The sequence below is a fragment of the Tamandua tetradactyla genome, chromosome X (assembly GCF_023851605.1).
Source record: "Tamandua tetradactyla isolate mTamTet1 chromosome X, mTamTet1.pri, whole genome shotgun sequence".
Lineage (NCBI taxonomy): Eukaryota > Metazoa > Chordata > Mammalia > Pilosa > Myrmecophagidae > Tamandua > Tamandua tetradactyla.
This window is the reverse complement of record NC_135353.1, coordinates 8461433-8479677: the sequence shown is the minus strand read 5'-3', so window position 1 is coordinate 8479677 and position 18245 is coordinate 8461433. Positions and strand designations below refer to the sequence as shown.

At 38.8% G+C, this 18245-nt stretch overlaps 1 protein-coding gene across 4 annotated transcripts in view; it reads left to right on the top strand.

The window, feature by feature from the left end:
• The window catches only part of AFF2 (ALF transcription elongation factor 2), a 506169-nt gene that overhangs the window by 356891 nt on the left and 131033 nt on the right, over positions 1 to 18245 (top strand). The gene's annotated exons all lie outside the window — the stretch shown is intronic.

The window sequence follows — 18245 nt, the reverse complement described above, 5'->3', positions numbered from 1 at the left end:
GTCTGAGTAATAGTCACATACTCGAATTTTTTCAAAATGAAATAATTTATGACATTCAAGTGGCCTAATGTCCCTCTTGAAGTGAATTGCTCACCTTTTGAAGATCACGAATAATTTCATGAAACAACTGGGATTGACTCCGAAATAGACCAATGCTCTGAGAACGTCGATGGCATTTCTCTGTTCTGACCCCATCAGCAGTGCTTTTATTGGGTTTTCCAACCTGATCTGTGCCTCCTAATTCAGGGTTCAATAACCCAGAATCCTCAGTTTAAAAGAAGTGAGAAAGAGCAAGGGAAGAGGATAAAACCCAAAACCCTGATTTAGCAACCAAATTACACAGGAATGTGGAAATGAAAACCATTTTTGACATTTTCCATTTCAGATGTTCCCATCACATTTCAAATTGCCCTTCCCCTTGTTAACCAAGTAAATAATGGCTCTTCTCCTCCCCACTTCTACTCCTGCCCTGGCCCACCCCATCCGCATTAGAACATCAAGACATTGCACGCAAACACACATGCACACACACATTAACACTTAGGTTTCGAAATATGAACAAAATGCGAAAGTATATTTTTGCATTGTAAAACGGTCTTGCTCCTAAAGCAAAAGCATTAGGCTCCCACTGTGAAATATCCCGATTTCCATATCCACCACAAAACGTATTTTTTCAGTAGTTATTAACTAACAACAACAACAAAAACATGTCAATCATGGTTTAGGTTAGAAGCTGCATTTCCAGAGACCAGCACTTCTTAGCGTGGCATTATATAGGGCATCAATAGGGCTCAAATTCTCTATGAAAAGAAAAGGCACTGAGACCATTTTATGAATGAACTGCTGTTTCTTTGGCTGCTTGATTTAATGTCTGAGCACGGTCCATCAGACATCAGCTGGAATACGCCCCCTTCTTATGGTAGGTGATGGGTTTAATACAGGACAGATCACAGTTGTAATAAAGTTATTTTTGTATTTTTAGCTTTGAAATTGCTATCAGTTCAGCCATTGCTAACATTCTCCAATGTTTTAACATAGGGTGCTTGTGAGCCAGCTTCTAGGACTTTCCATTTAATAGGGTAGTCTCCAGGTGACTGTCAATACTGAATGTAGGCAGACTGCTGGTGCCCTGTGCATGGTAGGAAATGGCCCCTGAATCAACCCTGCTGCAGGAAGAGACCCATCCAAGGCAGGCAAATGTCCTGGGCATGCTCCTGCCACTTACTGCAGTAGAGAGAGATTAGAGACTTGTAAAATAGAATCCCTTAATTACTGGGATCCTTTATTAGTTTTCCTCAACTTGGCCTGTTTTCCCTGGTTGACAAAACACAGACCTTCCATTCGAGCTGGAATTGCTTACAAGGATCCTGTGCACGAGTACCAGGTCTGAAAACATGGGCCTAAAGCATTCCTCCATGAAAGCCTGGGACCAGCCAGCTTCCCTCTTTGTCCCTGATCATTTGCCACTCTTCCTTGGCCGTCTGAGTGGCCTTTTAGAGAACCACGTCTTTCCACACTCTGTACACTCCAGACAAGCACTTCTTGACAAATAGTTCTCTCCTTTTTTGCAGATTTTATTGAGATATGTATATTCATTTATCATATATTCCATCCCATTATATCATCGGTATCTCACAGTACCATCACTTAGTTGTGCAATTATCATCACAGCTGCTTTTAGACCATTTTCGTCACTCCAAAAAGAAAATTATCAGCTAGGCACAAAAAAGAAAACCCAAAACAACCCATACCCCTTATCTCCCCCCACCATCAACCCCCAGCTTTGGTGTGATACATCAGTTACTGTTGATGAAAGAATTTCAAGGTATTAGTGTTAACTATAGTCTGTACCTGCAATAGGTATTTTCCCCCTACTCTATTATTAACTCTTTGCACCAGTGTCATCCATTTGTACCAGTTCATGCAAAGTGCTTATTTAAATTTGTAGTGTTAATCAGTGGCATACATGACTCTAAACAATCCCTTTCAACCAAATTCACCTACATTACAGCACTAGTCCTTATATTCCCACTAACAACCTATCTTCACCCATTATCTATTTCCTAACATTTTAAGTTCAACCTCATTATATGTTCTAAACCTATTAGGTTACCACTCCCCCTTCTCTAACTTCTCTCTAATTCTAGGTATCCTATATTCTACATTTTAAGACTCTGAGTTTATATATTCTAGTTAGTTCATTTCAGTGAAATCATTAGATATCTGTCCTATTATGTCTGGCTTATTTCACTTGGCACTATATCCTCAAGTCTCATCCATGTTGTCACATGTGTCAGGACCTCATTCCTTCTTACTGCAGCATAATATTCCATCATATGTGTATGCCGCATTTTGTTTTTCCAGTCATCTGTTGATGGGCACCTGGATTGTTTCCATCTTTTGACAACTATGAATAATGTCATAATTGGTGTGCAAATGTCTGTTTTTGTCCCTGCTTTCAGATCTTGTGGGTATATAGCAAGTAGTGGAATTGTTGTGTCATAGGACAACTCAATATTTAGTTTTTTTTTTTAACTTTTTTTTATTGTGAAATAAACCATGCCTACAAAAAACAATAAATTTCTTAAGTACATTTTAACAAGTAGTTATAAAACAGATTTTAAAGTTTGGTATGGGTTACAGTTCCACGATCTTTTGTTTTTACTCGTAGCAGCTCCAAGACAGTAGAGACCAATAGAAATATCAATATAATGATTCAGCACTCATACTCATTTGTTAAATCTTATCTTCTCTGTTATACTCTTCTTTCTCTTTAAATAACATATGCACATACAAGCAGTAAATTTCAAAGTACATTGTGACAATTAGTTATACAACAATTATAGATTTGGTATGAGTTGCAATTTCATAATTTTAGGTTTTTATTTCTAGCTGCTGTAAGATACTGGAATCTAAAAAGAAATCAGTATAATGATTCAGCACTCATACTCATTTGTTAGACCCAACCTTCTCTGTATAACTCTACCATCACCTTCATCTTTATCCAACTTTTTAGAGGTATTTGAGCTATGCCCGTTCTAATTTTTTCATGTTGGAAGGGACTGTTGATAATAGAGGGATAGAACTAGCTGATGCTCTGGAAGGGCCAGCACTCTGCATTTCAGAAACCATCTGGCCCATGGACCCATTGGAAGGTTGTAGGTTTTGGAGAGTTACCCTAGTGCGTGGAACCTTTGTAGAATCTTATATAAAGCCCTAGTAATTCTTTAGGATTGGCAGGAATGGTTTTAGTTGGGGTTTTGGCAGGTTATGATAGGTTAGCAATGTCTAACTGAAGCATGTATGAGCGTGACAGCCTCTCAACTCTATTTGAACTCTCTTATCTGCCAATACCTTATTTGTTACATGTTTTTCCCCTTTTTGTTCAGGATGGCATTGTTGATCCCACAGTGCCAGGACCAAGCTCATACTTGGGGATCATCTCCCATGCCTCCAGGGAGACTTTCATCCCTGGATGTTACATCATACGTAGGGGGTAGGGCAATGGTCTCACTTGCAGAGTTGGCTTAGAGAGAAAAAGGCTACATCTGAGCAAAAAAAGAGGTCCTCTGGAGGTGACTCGTAGGCTAAGCTACTCTGCTTCATGAGATATGCATAAGCTTCATGAGAGCAACTCTCAAGATCAAGGGCTTGGTCTGCTGATTTGGGTGTCCCTAAAGTTTGGCACAATATCGGGAAGTCCCTGGTGGTAAAGTTGAACAGTTCCATCATTTTTCTCCCGCCCCTCAAGGGACTTTGCCAATACTTTTTGATTATCAGTATTTAGTTTTATGTTAAACTGTTGATCTGTCTTCTATAGCAGCTGTACCATTTTACACATTTATTAGTACCACTTACCATTTATTTAGCAGTGAGTAAGGGTTCTTTTTTCTCCACATCCTCTCCAACACTTGTAGTTTCTTGTTTCTTTAATAGTGGTCATTCTTGTAGGTGTGAGATGATATATCATTGTGGTTTTGATTTGCTTTTCCCTACTAGCTAATGAAGCTAAGCATCCTTTCGTGTACTTTTGAGCCATTTGTCTTTCCTGTTTGGAGAAATGTCTATTCATAACTTTTGCCAATTTTATAATTGAGTTGTTTTTTCCTTTTATTGTTGAGTTGTAGGATTTCTTTATATTTGCTGGATATCAAACCCTTATCAGATATATGGTTACCAAATATTCTCTGTCATTGAGTTGGTTGCCTTTTCACCGTTTTGACAAATTCTTTGACGCACAGAAGTATTCAGTCTTGAGGATTTCCCATTTATTTGTATTTTCTTTCATTACTTGTGCTTTGGGTATAAGGTCCAAGAAGCTACCTCCTAACACTAAGTCCTGAAGATGCTTCCCTGTATTTTCTTCTAGGAGTTTTATGGTGCTGGCAATTATATTTAGGTCTTTCATTCACTTTGGGTTAATTTTTTGTATAGGATGTGAGGTAGGGGTCCTTATTCTATTCCTTTGGATATGGATATCCAGTACTCCTAACCTCATTTATTGAAGAGACTATTCTGTCCCATTTCAGTGGATTTGGGGGCTTTCTCAAAAATTACATGACCATAGATCTGAGGATCTATTTCTGAACTTTCAATTGAATTCCATCGATCAATATGTTTGTGCCAGTACCATGCTGTTTTGACCACTGTAACTTAATAATAAGCTTTAAAGTCAGAAGTGTAAGACCTTCCACTTTGTTCTTTTTTTCAGAGTTTTTTTTTTTGGTTATACAAGGCCCCTTTCCCTTGCAAATAAAATTTCATAACTAGCTTTTCCAATGTGCAAAATAGGTTGTTGAAATTTTGATTTGTATCACATTGAATCTGTAAATCAATTTGGGTAGAATTGACATCTTAATAATATTTAGCCTTCGTACCCATGAACATAGAATGACTTTCCACCTATTTAGGTCTTATTTGATCTCTTTAAGCAGTGGTTTGTTGTTTTCAAAATACAGGCCATTTGCATCCTTGGTTAAGTTTATTCTTAGGTACTTGATTCTTTTAGTTGCTATTGTGAATGGAATTTTTTTCTTAATTGCCTCCTTGGTTAGCTCATTTCTAGTGTGTAGAAACACTACGGATTTTTGCACATTGATCTTTTATCCCGCAACTTTACTGAATTTTTTTTAGCTCAAGTAGCTTTGTGGTAGATTTCTTGGGGTTTTTCAAATATAGGATCATGTCGTGTGCAAATAATGAAGGTTTTACTCTTCCCTTTCCAATTTAGATGCCTTTATTTTCCTTTTCTTGCCTAATTGCTCTCACTAGAACATTTTATCACAGTGTTGAATAACAGTGGTGACAGTGGAAAGCTTTCAGTCTCTCCCCATTGAGTACAATGTTAGCTGTGGGTTTTTCATGTGTCCTTTATTGTATAGATGAAGTTTACTTTGATTTCTCCATTTTGAAATGTTTTTATCAAGAAAGGATGCTGAATTTTGTGAAATACCTTTTCAGCATCAATTAAGATGATCGTGTGGTTTACCACCTTAGATTTATTGGTGTGATGTATTACCTTCATTGATCTTCTAATGTTGAATCACCCTTGTATGGCTGGAATAAACCCTATTGGTCATGGTGTATAATTCTTTTGACGTGTGGTTGGATTCTATTTGCAATATTTTTTACAGAATTTTTGCATCTATATTCATTAGGGAAATGGGCCCTTAGTTTTCTTGGTTTGTAGTATCTTGTTTAAGTTTTGGTATTGGAGTAATATTAGCATCTTAGAATAAGTTGGGAAGAGCTCCCTTTTTTTCAAAAAAGAATTTGAGGAGAAATTGTGTTAATTCTTCTTGGAATATTTTATAATATCCTCCTGTAAAGCCATGGTTTTTCTTTGTACAGAGGTTTTTGATGGCTGATTGATTCTCTTTATTGGTGATTGCTTTGTTGAGGTCTTCTATTTCTTCTCAAGTTCATATAGGATGTTCTTGTGTCTTTAAGAAATTCTCCATTTCACCTAAGCTGTTTGTTGGAATGCAGTTGTACCGAGTATCCTCTCATGATCTTTTTATTTCTTCAGGATCTATGATAATGATTCCCCTCTCATTTTTTTATTTTATTTATTTGCAGCTTCTTTTTTACTTCTTTAGTCCAACTAAGGGTTTCTCAATCTGATGATCTTTTGAAAGAACCATTTTCAGTTTTATTGATTCCCTCCATTGTTTTTTTTTATTGTTGCTGTTCTCCACTTCATTTATTTCCACTTTAATCTTTGTTACTTCTTTTCTTCTACTTGCTTTAGGGTTAGTTTGCTGTCTCTTCTCCAGTTTCTTCAGTTGGTCAGTTAGGCCTTTGGTTTTTACTTTCTGTGAGTGGTAGGTACTACCCACGAACAAGTCTTTGAGGTTAGCACTAGTTAGGAGGAAAGGAAATTATTCTATTTCAGGAGTTCAACAGGCCTCAGATAATAATCAGTGTGCTCTTGAACCCATGTCCTAGGCTGGATACCTGGTGCTTTTACATCATCACTCTGTGAAACTTTCCAGCCATCCTAGAGGTGTTCCAGATTATACCCATTATACAGATGAGAAAAGTGAAGCTAGAATACAGTTCCTCCCCCTGAAATATGCACAGTCCAGTGGGAAGACAAACCTAGTGGGCATATTTAACTTGAATGGACAGTGTAATGACTGTGAGTGCACAGAAGAACCATCTAAGTCACATGGCTCCTTTGTAGGAAAGCACGAACGCAGACTCTGTGGTTTCAAGGTCTCCTTCTTCCCATCAGTCTGCACTTCCTCATGGTATCTGATGGGTTCAGGGGTTGGTACACCAAATCTGACCTTGTGGATGTGGGCACAACCTTCAAGTAAATTTGAATAACTGAAGTTATTGGAAAGGAGTCCCATAAGAAATGAGACTCTTTCTACCCTGGTTTGGACAATGCAAAGCCAGGCAGAAATCACTTTACTTAATAAAATATCGTTATATCTAATCTCCACAAAGATTTCATTATCATAGAGAATGGAAAGTTCATTAGAATGCTTTCCAGATTGCTATAACCAATGCAAGTGTTGCATTATTTCTTAGATGAACTTAGAGCAATTTTTACCATTATTACCCAAAACAAAGCACAGCAATTCTCACATTCATTTATTACTAACCCTTAATAACTTTCTACCAAAAACTTTCGTCACGCAAAATGTTTCCTTTGATAATTTCATTTGAGAGACCTTTCCTTCCTTGCTGCAGAGCAGTAATGCATAATAGGCTTTTATTTTTTATTAGAGAAGCTGTGGGTTTACAAAAAATATGCATATAATACAGGATTCACACATACCACCCTATTAAAACCTTGCATTGGTGTGGAACATATGTTACAATCGATGAAAGCATATCTTTATAATTAGAATATTAACTATAGTCCATGGTGTACCTTAGCATTCACTGTTTGTGTCCTGCAGTTCAGTGGGATTTTAAAAAATGTATTCTATTACCATATATACAACGTAACATTCCCCTCTTTAACCACATTCCAAGATTACATTTACCATGTGCGTGCATTACCACCATCCCTTACCAAAATGCTTCCATCATACCAAATAGAGGCTTTGTACATTTTAAACCTTAACTCCCTATTCTCTGCTTCTACCCCACACAATTGGGCTTTGACCCAAAATCATGTCTTGCAAATCCATATGTTTTTCCCTAAGTGGATGTTTAGGCTGCTGCTTAGTTTTCTTTTTAGTAGTAAAGTGATTGTGTAACATGGGAGAAAAAAAATGGCTTAATCTCTTTTTTAATGGCTTAATCTTAATCAGATAAATTCTTAATCAGAATAAATGATCCAGTCACTGGAATTTAGAAATACTGCTAGTGAGTTTCAGTTTTATAAAAGACAAACTAAACTCTCCAGATAAACTGATAATCTCAGTGACTTCCACTAGTTGCAGCTGTCCTGGTTTTTAAACCAATAAGTAGACAAACTCCTGACTTTAACCTGTCTTATATGCCTTGCATCTCTGTACTTGTCAACTTTTCCTAAGGACATAATATAGTTTTGGAAGTTCTCCACTGCGTCAGGGCCAGCCACCTGGGAGTAGAGAAAACAAAATTTGGCAGCCTGTTCAAACTGTGAATTACCTTTAATTCACAGGTAATTCACAGTTTGAAATGAATCAGCATGAGGTCCTTAAGAAGAGTAATCAGACATCAAGAGGATTTTGCGTGAAGGATTGTATATTGGCTAATGTGACAACAAGCAGTATTGACATTTCAGATTTTCACATCAAGAAGCACTGATGTTGGTGCTTGACAGACACCATGACTGAAAACTGAGGCTCCTTCCCCATTAGCTGTGGCTTTCCACGTTAATTACACAAGTTGAAAATGCTGGTGCTTTTGCTCAGTTAGCATAAGATAAACCTGATTTGATTTTTGTGTGGTTGTGCATGTGCCCATGTCTCTGGTAGGCTTTGTATGTTCCAGGTGGATTTTGAAACACCTCTGTGATTAGAACCAAATATTCTACTCTCCTTCCTTCTCTCTCTCGTTTTTTGTCTGTCACTCTCTTTGTCTCTCTGGCTCTAACTTTCTCTCAAAAAAAGCAGGTTGCCCTCCTTCTTTTCTACCTGATTGACATCCATATCCATTTTCATTCATTCATTCATTTGTTCATTCATTCATTCAAGGTCTCATTCCTTTCAACCAATGCACATTAAGTTCGTTTTGAGGTTAAAGCTCTGTGCTGGATGCTGTGGTAATTAAGGACTAAATAGCACACCCTCTGGAGAAAATCAGAGCCAAACTGATAATACCAATAATGAAACTAACTCATATTTATTGAGGGCTTACTATGTCCAGGCATTTTCCATGCACTGTTTCTCATTCAACAAATCTGTAGAGTCCCCCATTGTTACCTCCTACAGAGGCAGAAACTAAAACTCAGAGGAATTGAGTCAGTTGCCCAAAGTGCCATAATAGCAAATAGTAGAACAGAAGTAGATCCCATGGGTACTATCAGCAGGAAATGGCCCTACTGATCTGAAGTCAGGGATGACTAACTCCAATGCAAGACAAAGTGGATTTGGCCATTTTGGTTTAAATTTGGGAAGGTATTAGACGAATGTGTGGTTAGGTCCTGTGTAGACTGCTTATGCCAACATGGCCACCATGCAATCAAGGTCAGGCCCATCCTCAGCCCTGGCCCTGCAGCCGTATTGTGCACACAGGCCTTCCAGATATTCCCTTCAATTTCATGCCTGTAAGGGACATATACCTCTCTGCACATTCCCTGTAAAGTTGTCTGCAGTGGCCTGAGATAGGAACAGCATCCCTCTTCAGAAAGCTCCACTTTGCCATAAAGAAGCCAAAAACAGAACCGAGATTAGAGTCTGTTTTGATGAGACATTCGTCCATCACCTTTCATGTTTGCTAACTTGTTTGATAATTGGCAAGTTGCTTTATATCCTGATGGTGGAATAATTTTTAAAGCTATTTCCATCTGTTATCAACCAGGGGCATCTTTCTGGGTTCTCCATAGTATTTTTCACAGTGACTGGAAGATGAAGCAAATCATGCTGGTGGAAGGCACTAAGTTAATAAGGCTAAGACCAAAGTTACAATAATTTCAGTCCTATAATTCAAATGCCATGTGATAACACATTCATGTTCAAGCACACACATACACATACACTCTCTATCTCAGAATATCAGGTCCTCCAATGTTCTCTGATCTAATGAGTTGCATACATGCACACTCTTATTTTCAGTTTGAGATTGTAAAATGCTATAGCCAAGGATACTTCCCACGTGCAGAAGGAGTTAGGATTTTAAAGCATTTTCACAAAATTCATTAGCTTCATTGGCGTGTCACAGCAATCCTGTTAGCTAGCCAGGTGAAAAGACACAAGGCATAGGGAGGGGAAGATATTTGCCCAAAGTCACCCAGCTAGGGAGTTGTGGAGCTGGGACTAGAAGCCAGCATTCTGCTTTCCCCTGAGAGCACGCTGCCTTATCCCCAGATTCCGCAGATGGCTGCAGGGCCAGAATGCATCAATCAGAGCCCTGACAAGCCTTCTGGACCCAGGTGTAGAAAACATAGCAGCCATATAAACAAGCCCTATGGATCAGTCCTAGAAATTAAAAGGAAACAATCAAACTACTGTGGAAAAAAAAAGCAACAACTGAAGCTGGAGTAGATGAGAAGTAATATCTGCCCTGCTTCTAAACTCTTCATTCCCTTTTTTTTTTATCCTAGCAAGTGTTTCACAAGAAGCCAGATCCTTTACCACGATTATAGCATTATGAATGTTATGTTTAAATAGTCAGCTCTGGACCCCTTCTCAGAAATGCTCAAAGCCCTTCCATTTTCCCACAGTGGTGGGAGAATGCATCAGGTGCATGCACAATGATAGCTGTAAAATCAGCTGAAAAATCTGACGACTGCCTTTCTTTGTGGTTCATCCATTCACTTTTACAATGAGGTCCAAAACTGGAAAAGGTCTCAAAGTTATTCGATTGACATTTCCAAATACGCTGCCAAGGTTGGGACAGAGGGAGTAGGGTGGAGTGGGGTGGGTATGGGTAAGCCTTCTAAAAAGAAGCATTCCTTTTCTTCACTGCCCTGATGAAGGTGGGACCTGGTGTGCCACAGCTACCAATACACTTTCTTGTCCTTGACTGAAGTTGCAGGGCTCCTGGATGAGGGCAAGGGAGAGAAAGGGGCCCAAGGAAGGGTGAAGCGTAATAATTTCCAGCAGAACCAACATACAACTCTGCCAGTTCCATTGCCTAATTTCAAGACTCAACTGATTTCTTTGTATAAGATGCCCCATTTTATTTGAAATCCAAGGTATATACCTCAATATTGTTTTTACGTGTAATAATCCCAGACTGTTCTTTTTTAAAGAGCAAAATCTTAAGAAAACTAAATTTTTATAATAAATTGAAACTGTACAAAGGATCATTGCAAGTTTTCCCATAATTATTTTCATGTATCATACAGTAAAGAAAAAAGGAAACAAATAAACTATATGAGCATCAGCTCATTTCATCCTTACAGCAGCCCTATGAGATGGAAATCAACATTGTCGCCACCACCACCACCATCATCCCAAGGGGTTGTCTTATCCGGGGCTCAGGGTGGGCACCCAACAGATACCCATAGCCATCCAGCCAATATTAGAGCTAACCCTGGAAACCAGGCCTGCCTGGAGTTCTTTGCACTGTGCCATTTTCACTTGTTCTCTCATTTAATCACCTTCCATCTGCACAACATCTCTGTGAGGTAGGGTAGGATGAAATCCAGTTGATGGTGAAGGGATTTTCAACGTAGAACAGGCAAATGACTTGCTCAAGATCACATAGCTACTAGCTATTAGAAGGAGCTAGAATTCCAATCTTAGGATTCTTGGATCACAGAACTTGTGCTTTTTTCTTATACCATATCTGCCTTGCCTATGCAAGGTTTCAATTGAACAGTTATTCCTTGTTAAACACAGAGGTGAACAACCCTGATAATGATAATACATTCTGGTTTTATAGCATTTTCCATTTTCTCCCCTATTATTATTTCTTTATTAGATTTGGTCTTTACTCAGTCCTGGGACTTGGTAGGTAGGAGAGGGAGCTATCCCGGCTCATTCACTTCCTGTCATGTGACTCGAATTTACTTGACACTTTCCTGAACCTGTTTCCTCATATATATAACAGAGATGTTATTACTTGGACTCCTCACCAAATTGTGTTCGCATCAGATGAGGTCAACTGTTTACCTTATTTCTCTCCCTTGTTCAAAGTGAGGAGACCCCTGGCCAAGGTCACACCAGTAATGGGCCCGCAGAGGCTCAGTCCCAAACTGCTCAACTCCTAATTGAGTCCTCTCTTTTGCTAGGGCATGCCATAATGGCTCAAAAATGTTGTGCCCATGTGCTTTGAATTAAAATACCAACCTCTGAGGTTCCTGGAAAGCAATTGACAAACTCACTAGCTGTGTGTGCTACTTCTCTGCTCTTCAGATATACCCAACATGCTTCTGGAAGTTTCACAGTATAGAGAAGACCTAGTGCATTTTCCAACACATACACACTCTCTCACTCTCTCACACCTAAGGAGTCACTGTCCCCTTTAGTGATAGCCTGAGCACTTTGCAGAAGAATTTGAGGACTTAAAAAATCACACACTTTTTACAATCTCACTCTATTAGAAAATGGGATTTGGGGTTAGGTTGACGTTATCATTCTTTTTAGGGGTGTTGTTTTTATCCCAAGATTGACGAGGAACTGAAACTGGTGACCTGCCTTGACCTTTACTACTGGATTAAAATTCCAGGTTGCTGCCATGGTAACCATACCTTGAAAATTAGATCCCGGCAGAGTCACTAAGAAATCGAAAAGTGCGCTGCTGCCATGAACTTTGAAGAAAGGTTGCTTACAATTGTCAGTGACAGCCTCTTAATTGAAATAATCTGCCTTCCCCTCTGCTAGGAAAAGCGTGCTTATAGGGGGCTGTGTGTGCAGAGATTATATCTTGATGGCTTTTTTAACTTAAAAATTGCTGTGGTTTGAATCAAAGCTGTCTTCTGCATGAAATTGAAATCAGTTTCAGCTCAATTTATACTATTCCAAAAGAACCATGATAGAGTGCAGGAAGCCAACATGCACAGTAAACATGTAAAGACATTCAGAGAAGATAGTGCTAAGGGCTCATAAATGACAGTCACTTTCAAACCATTGATTGTCATGCCCAGGCCTCTGGGCAGTTGGGGGGATAAAGAGCTGCCACGTGACAAACTTTCAGATCAAAAGGCAAGCAGTCAGTGATTTGCCCAGTCGCGTAAAGAGCTTGAAATCATGTTAATGCTCCCAAAGCCAAGGAAATAAAACAAGCAATATAGGGTATCTCACCTTTCTGGAAAATGAGGAATTAATGGAAATTGACATTTTAGAGGTTCTCTTGACTGCCACTCCCTTTGGCATTTCTCTCTCGAAACTAGCATGTCATGATGGATGTGGCTTTGATGATGAGTTGTGGTTCCATAACAGGATTTTGGTCTGTTTGTCTATTTGTTTTGACATGCTCATAATAGGATTGTAATGTGTTTCTAATGCAACCTATGGAAAACGCTCAACTCTCAAAAAAAAAAATGGTTTCAGATGGGTTGTGATGGTCCCACTCTGAGAAAGTTGACTTGCTCTTTCACACACCGCAGGTTTCAAATATTAAACATGTTAGACAGTATCAAGTAGTAGCGGGTGAAGGCTGTGGGGCACAGAAGCGCTCTTTCCCCAGTGATGGGAGTACATAAAGGGTAGGTATTTCTCTGTCAAAGAATGGAGGTGGGATTGCCTCTCACCTCATTTGAGAACCTCTTTATTCTGGTTGGTCAGTCTGTGGGCTGAGAAGACTGGGATACTGACCTTTGAATTGTGGTATTTCTCCAAACCCAAGGAATGCCTGTTGGAGCCCAACAAGCAAACCAATACAGCCAGACTTCCACTTGTGAGGACTGTCAATCCGCAGGTAGCAAGCTACACCTTAGGCTGTCCTTACATAATAGGTCCGTGAGTCATTGAGCCCTTTAGGAGAAGGGGTGGGCTCAGATTCGCCTGTGTTTCCCAGCAACTGGTAAAGGACCTGGTCTAGAATGGATAATGGGAAAGCATGACTGGGTGAATGATAAATAATAAAAGAAGGACGCAAACGGTGTTGATTATTCTGAATTAATATTAATATTTTGAAATATTGTATTCTTTCTCTTCTTAAATCAGAGTGTGTGTATGTATGTATACTGTTGAGATATGGAGAGCAAAAAGGCATAAAAATTGAGGTGACCAGGCTCTGGAGCTACATGGCCTAGGTTCCAATCCTAGCTATACCACCTTCTTGCCATGTGAATCTTGGGCAAATTACTTAACTTCTGCATCACTCAATTCCCTCATTTGAAAAGTAGGAACAGTAACATCACTTACATAATAAGATTAAATGCTCGAAACCCCTGTGGGTCAAAACAAAGAATGACTGAGATGTCTTCAGTGCATATGCTTTTGGTACTTGTTCTCAAAGCTTATCACAGGATCTTACCCTGGTCCCAATTTTATTTTTATTTGGGCAGTTATTTTATAAGATAAAAGTCAGGACTCCTTAAGTGCCAGGCCCTGTGCTGAGTGGTTTTCATGCATTGGCTAACATTCACAACCCAGTGAGATATAAGCACTACTGTCATCCACATTTTGTACGTGAGGAAGCAGGTTCACAAATTGATGCTGTGTTTTCTCAGCTACCAACAGTAGATCCAGGGCTTGAACCCATGTCTGGCTGACTCCAGTAAGACATGCCTAACCTCAGTCTTCCTTCCTGCCCAAGGCATCTGCAATCCAGGAACCCACCTGGACTAAGAGACCATCCTTGATTTTCTCAGGAAATGGTATCACCTCCTCCGAAGTAACCAAGAGAACAGTGGAGCAAGTGAGCTGGACCAAAGACAATTTCTGCTCCTGATTCAGGATAGCCTTTCATCTCTTGTGAAATCACCCTGGAATAATTCCCTGACTCATAAATGTTGATTATTTGGTATATGTGTTTGTGTGTACGTATGTATTTATATATTATATATAGTAAAATATATATTCATATAAATACATATATTATAATGTATAATTTTAAAGTATTATGGCAAGCCTGTTGGCATTTTTCTAATCAGGTAGAGAAAAGTCTTTTTCTGTATTTCCAATTTATTGCGCACATAAGGGAAGTCATATGAATAAGAAAATATGTGACTAGCATTTCATGGAATGGTCCCTGCCATTCTGTGAAACAAACACTCTATTCCCTTGTCTGGAAAATCATTCATGATGTTGCATATCCTTTTCTGTTTCCTTGGTCTAAAAAGACACTTTGGACTCTACCTTTAATTATGATCTGGCTTGACCATGAATCCCGGGAGAAATAAGACGGTTTTTGCTGGGAGGGAAGGTAAAATGACATTTAAATAGGTTTTAAAAATAAGAATGAAATCTCAGAAGACACACTAGTGTGGAACACACTGTATATCAAAATATATAAGCACGTAGCTGTACCAGTGACTTAGTAAACACACTGCTGAGTGTACTATGAAAAATAATCCACTGAGGTGCTATTTCCCTTATGCCTAAGCACCGAGTTAAGAGAGTATCACCATAAAGTAGATATACACTGTTTAGAAATCTCTGTGTGTGTGGGTTTCTTAAGAATATTTCTTTAAGGCCCAGTAGACTAATCACTTTTCTTCTCTTGCTACAAAATATGCACTGGAAGGAATTTAGTTAAGTGATATATTAAGTGAGAGTCTAAAGCAGTTTTAAAAGATAACTCTTCTGGGGTGCACAGGTGGTTCAGTGGTAGAATGCTCACCTTCCATGCGGGAGACCCGGGTTCGATTCCTGGACCATGCACCTAAGGGGGGAAAAAAAAGATAACTATTCTGGGAAAAGAAATGTGATTCTGAATGTGACATAAATTAACTTTATAAAACAAAATCAACTTAGGTTCAATTAAATCTTTCAAGTGTACTTTATAATTTAGCATTTGACCCCCACTGTGTGTGTTATTGGCATCTTTAATAAATGGACCTGAAAATGTAGGTTAAAATAAGTACACTGGTATAAATAAATGAACTCTCATGTTCTAGAGAAGTCTCTTTCTCTGCACAATAGGAAAGGTCCAGTTTAAAGAGGCTTTCTCTGTGGAAGAGCAGTTGTCTCAAACACCATTCTTGGGTGGGCCATGGTGGCTCAGCAGGCAGAGTGCTCGCCTGCCAGCCAGAGGACCCGGGTTCGATTCCCGGTGCCTGCCCATGTAAAAAAAAAAAAAAAACAACCCACCATTCTTTGCAAAAAATTTAATGCTTAAGCTCCGAGTTCTGTTAAAAAACGATAGAATAATAGATATTCCTAGCATACTTCTTTCTTTGGCTTTTGCAAATCTTTGAGACCTAAACTAAATAAATTGACTTTTAAAATCATGTTTAAATTCAGGTGTGTTGTCTTTTAGTACCAGGCTTAAAAAAAAAAATTGATGAGATATGAGTCAGAGAGAAGAGAGATCATGAGGCAGTTTGTGATGCACATCAGAGCAGTTAAAAATGTTTCCAGTTTAAAAACATTTAGTAATTTCCCAAATTTGAACCCTTAGTATAAAGCTCTTATCTTGGTTGAATTCCAGTAATTCAAATTGTACATATATGGAAAGGTATCGAAACAACGTTTCTCATAAATAGAATTTCAGTAGTTCCTCTTTTTAAAATGAAAGGAGAAAGCAGGAGGCTCATGGCCATGATAGGAAAAAAAATAACTATGGAAGTGCACATCTGCATGCCCACCTTATTACAGTCTAGCTTGGCTGCTTGTTATCACTGAATTATTATAGCTCACAATTTTACGTGGGAGAGGAAAAACAGAAATCTATAGATGCTTTCCCAGTTGAAGAAAACCTGTCACAAAAATTCTGGCATAAATTTCCAAACAGATTTTTTTTAAAAGGTAATTTTTCACCCTTAAAAAGAATCTTTCCCTTTGAAAATGAATCACCGCAGGTTTTCTCTAAATGCTAAGCTCATCGCATGCATTTACAATTTGGTTTGATTTTCAAAACATCAATTTACATGCGCTTTCCAGAAACAAATCTATTGTGCACAGCGATGCTTCCTTGTACAGCATAAAAAGGCAATATATATATAAAATTGGGGGCCATGGTTTACAGAATTTTCTCGTCATTAATATTAATTATTTATAGTCCGGCAGCTTTTGCTAACGCAAGTAGACTTCGAGATGCCACAGGCTGCCTGGGAGGTAGTTCCCTAATGCTCATTCATAATTAGCGAAATGCTGTATTTCGGCAGCAGTCAATCAAATCCGGTCTTGCTCTCATTCTCATGGGAGCCTAATCCTTCAATTCCTTTTCTCCCCTTAAGTTTGCCTGGTTCACGGACACATTCCACCAGCTGAAACTCTAACAAATTCGTCAGAAAATTAGAGCACGTTTAAAAACTAACATTTGAAATGGAATGTAATCCGTGGGGTGCGGTGTATCCCCAGCCAACAGGCAATGAACAGATCAGTAAGCGGACATGTGGCGACCATGAATTCTAGAAAGAGCCCTTGCAAGCCCACGTAGAAAGGTTACCTGGAATCATCATTTCAAAATGCCATGGAAAAGTCAGCCAGGGCTGAGCGGTGCAGCCCTTATTTGAGATGTGTACCCGGGAACTATAAGCACTTTTCAAATGCAGGAGACACATCTCCCCGCTTTCTCTGTAACACTTTGATTAGGGAATGGCTAGCTTTGCTTTTTAAAACAATTGCATTTCGTCTTCGTTGGGGAAGCAGGGGGGAGGATCATACCACACGCAGACATTTATTACAGTATGGGGATTGATGTGGATTCTCTACTCTTCTATGAAGCTTTCTGGGAGAGTCATGTATGCATCTGATTATTTCCAGAATTTGAGTGTATTAACTCTCATCTCTTCACCGAAATCAGGTTTTCATTGTGTTTTTAGGAAAATTCCTGTTTATCATCAAACAGCTTTCCTTGAAGCTTTTGACTGAGTGGTCTGATTTGTCCCATGCATGTGATGTGCAGATTTGAGACAAATAAAATCAGAGGCTGAGAAAATAACCTCATTTTTCTGTCTGTTAGGTGAACGTATAAGGCAAAATTATTTTACCCTACCCATGAAATATCTATTTTCACCTTTCCTAAGTGCTTTGTCATAAAATATTACCATCATATATTCATTAGTATTCATTTTTAAAAAGTATTTTCATGATCCAATATATTTGGGAAACAGTGGGTTAAAAAAACACTAACACATCTTTTCATTGTAGGAGTCCTTTGAGCTTTTGATATGCTAATGTTTATAAGAGGGGTGTAGAATATGAAGTGTTTCCGAAAGTGATCTGGCCATAGAAATGTTTTTTTTTTTCCCAGAATGCCTACCAACTTCATGTGGAATAATTTGGGCCGTGTCTATCTGGCTGGCTACATTGTTATGGAGTTCTCTACGCATATGTAGCCTCAGCTTCAATATCTGCCTGGAGTAGAGAGACTCTTTATTTTTAATCTTCTTACCCTCCCTCCACCTTTCCTCCACTTGCCCCACCAGAGCAGAGGGTATGTTTGACATCAAATGTCCCTCTTTAGGTACCCTAGTGAAATTATAGACAACTTGTGTTCAAGGAATCACAGTGGTTTTATTTTTATGCTGGTAACATGAAGATGTTCTTCCTTCCATCCAACCAACTATCACTGGGAAGATT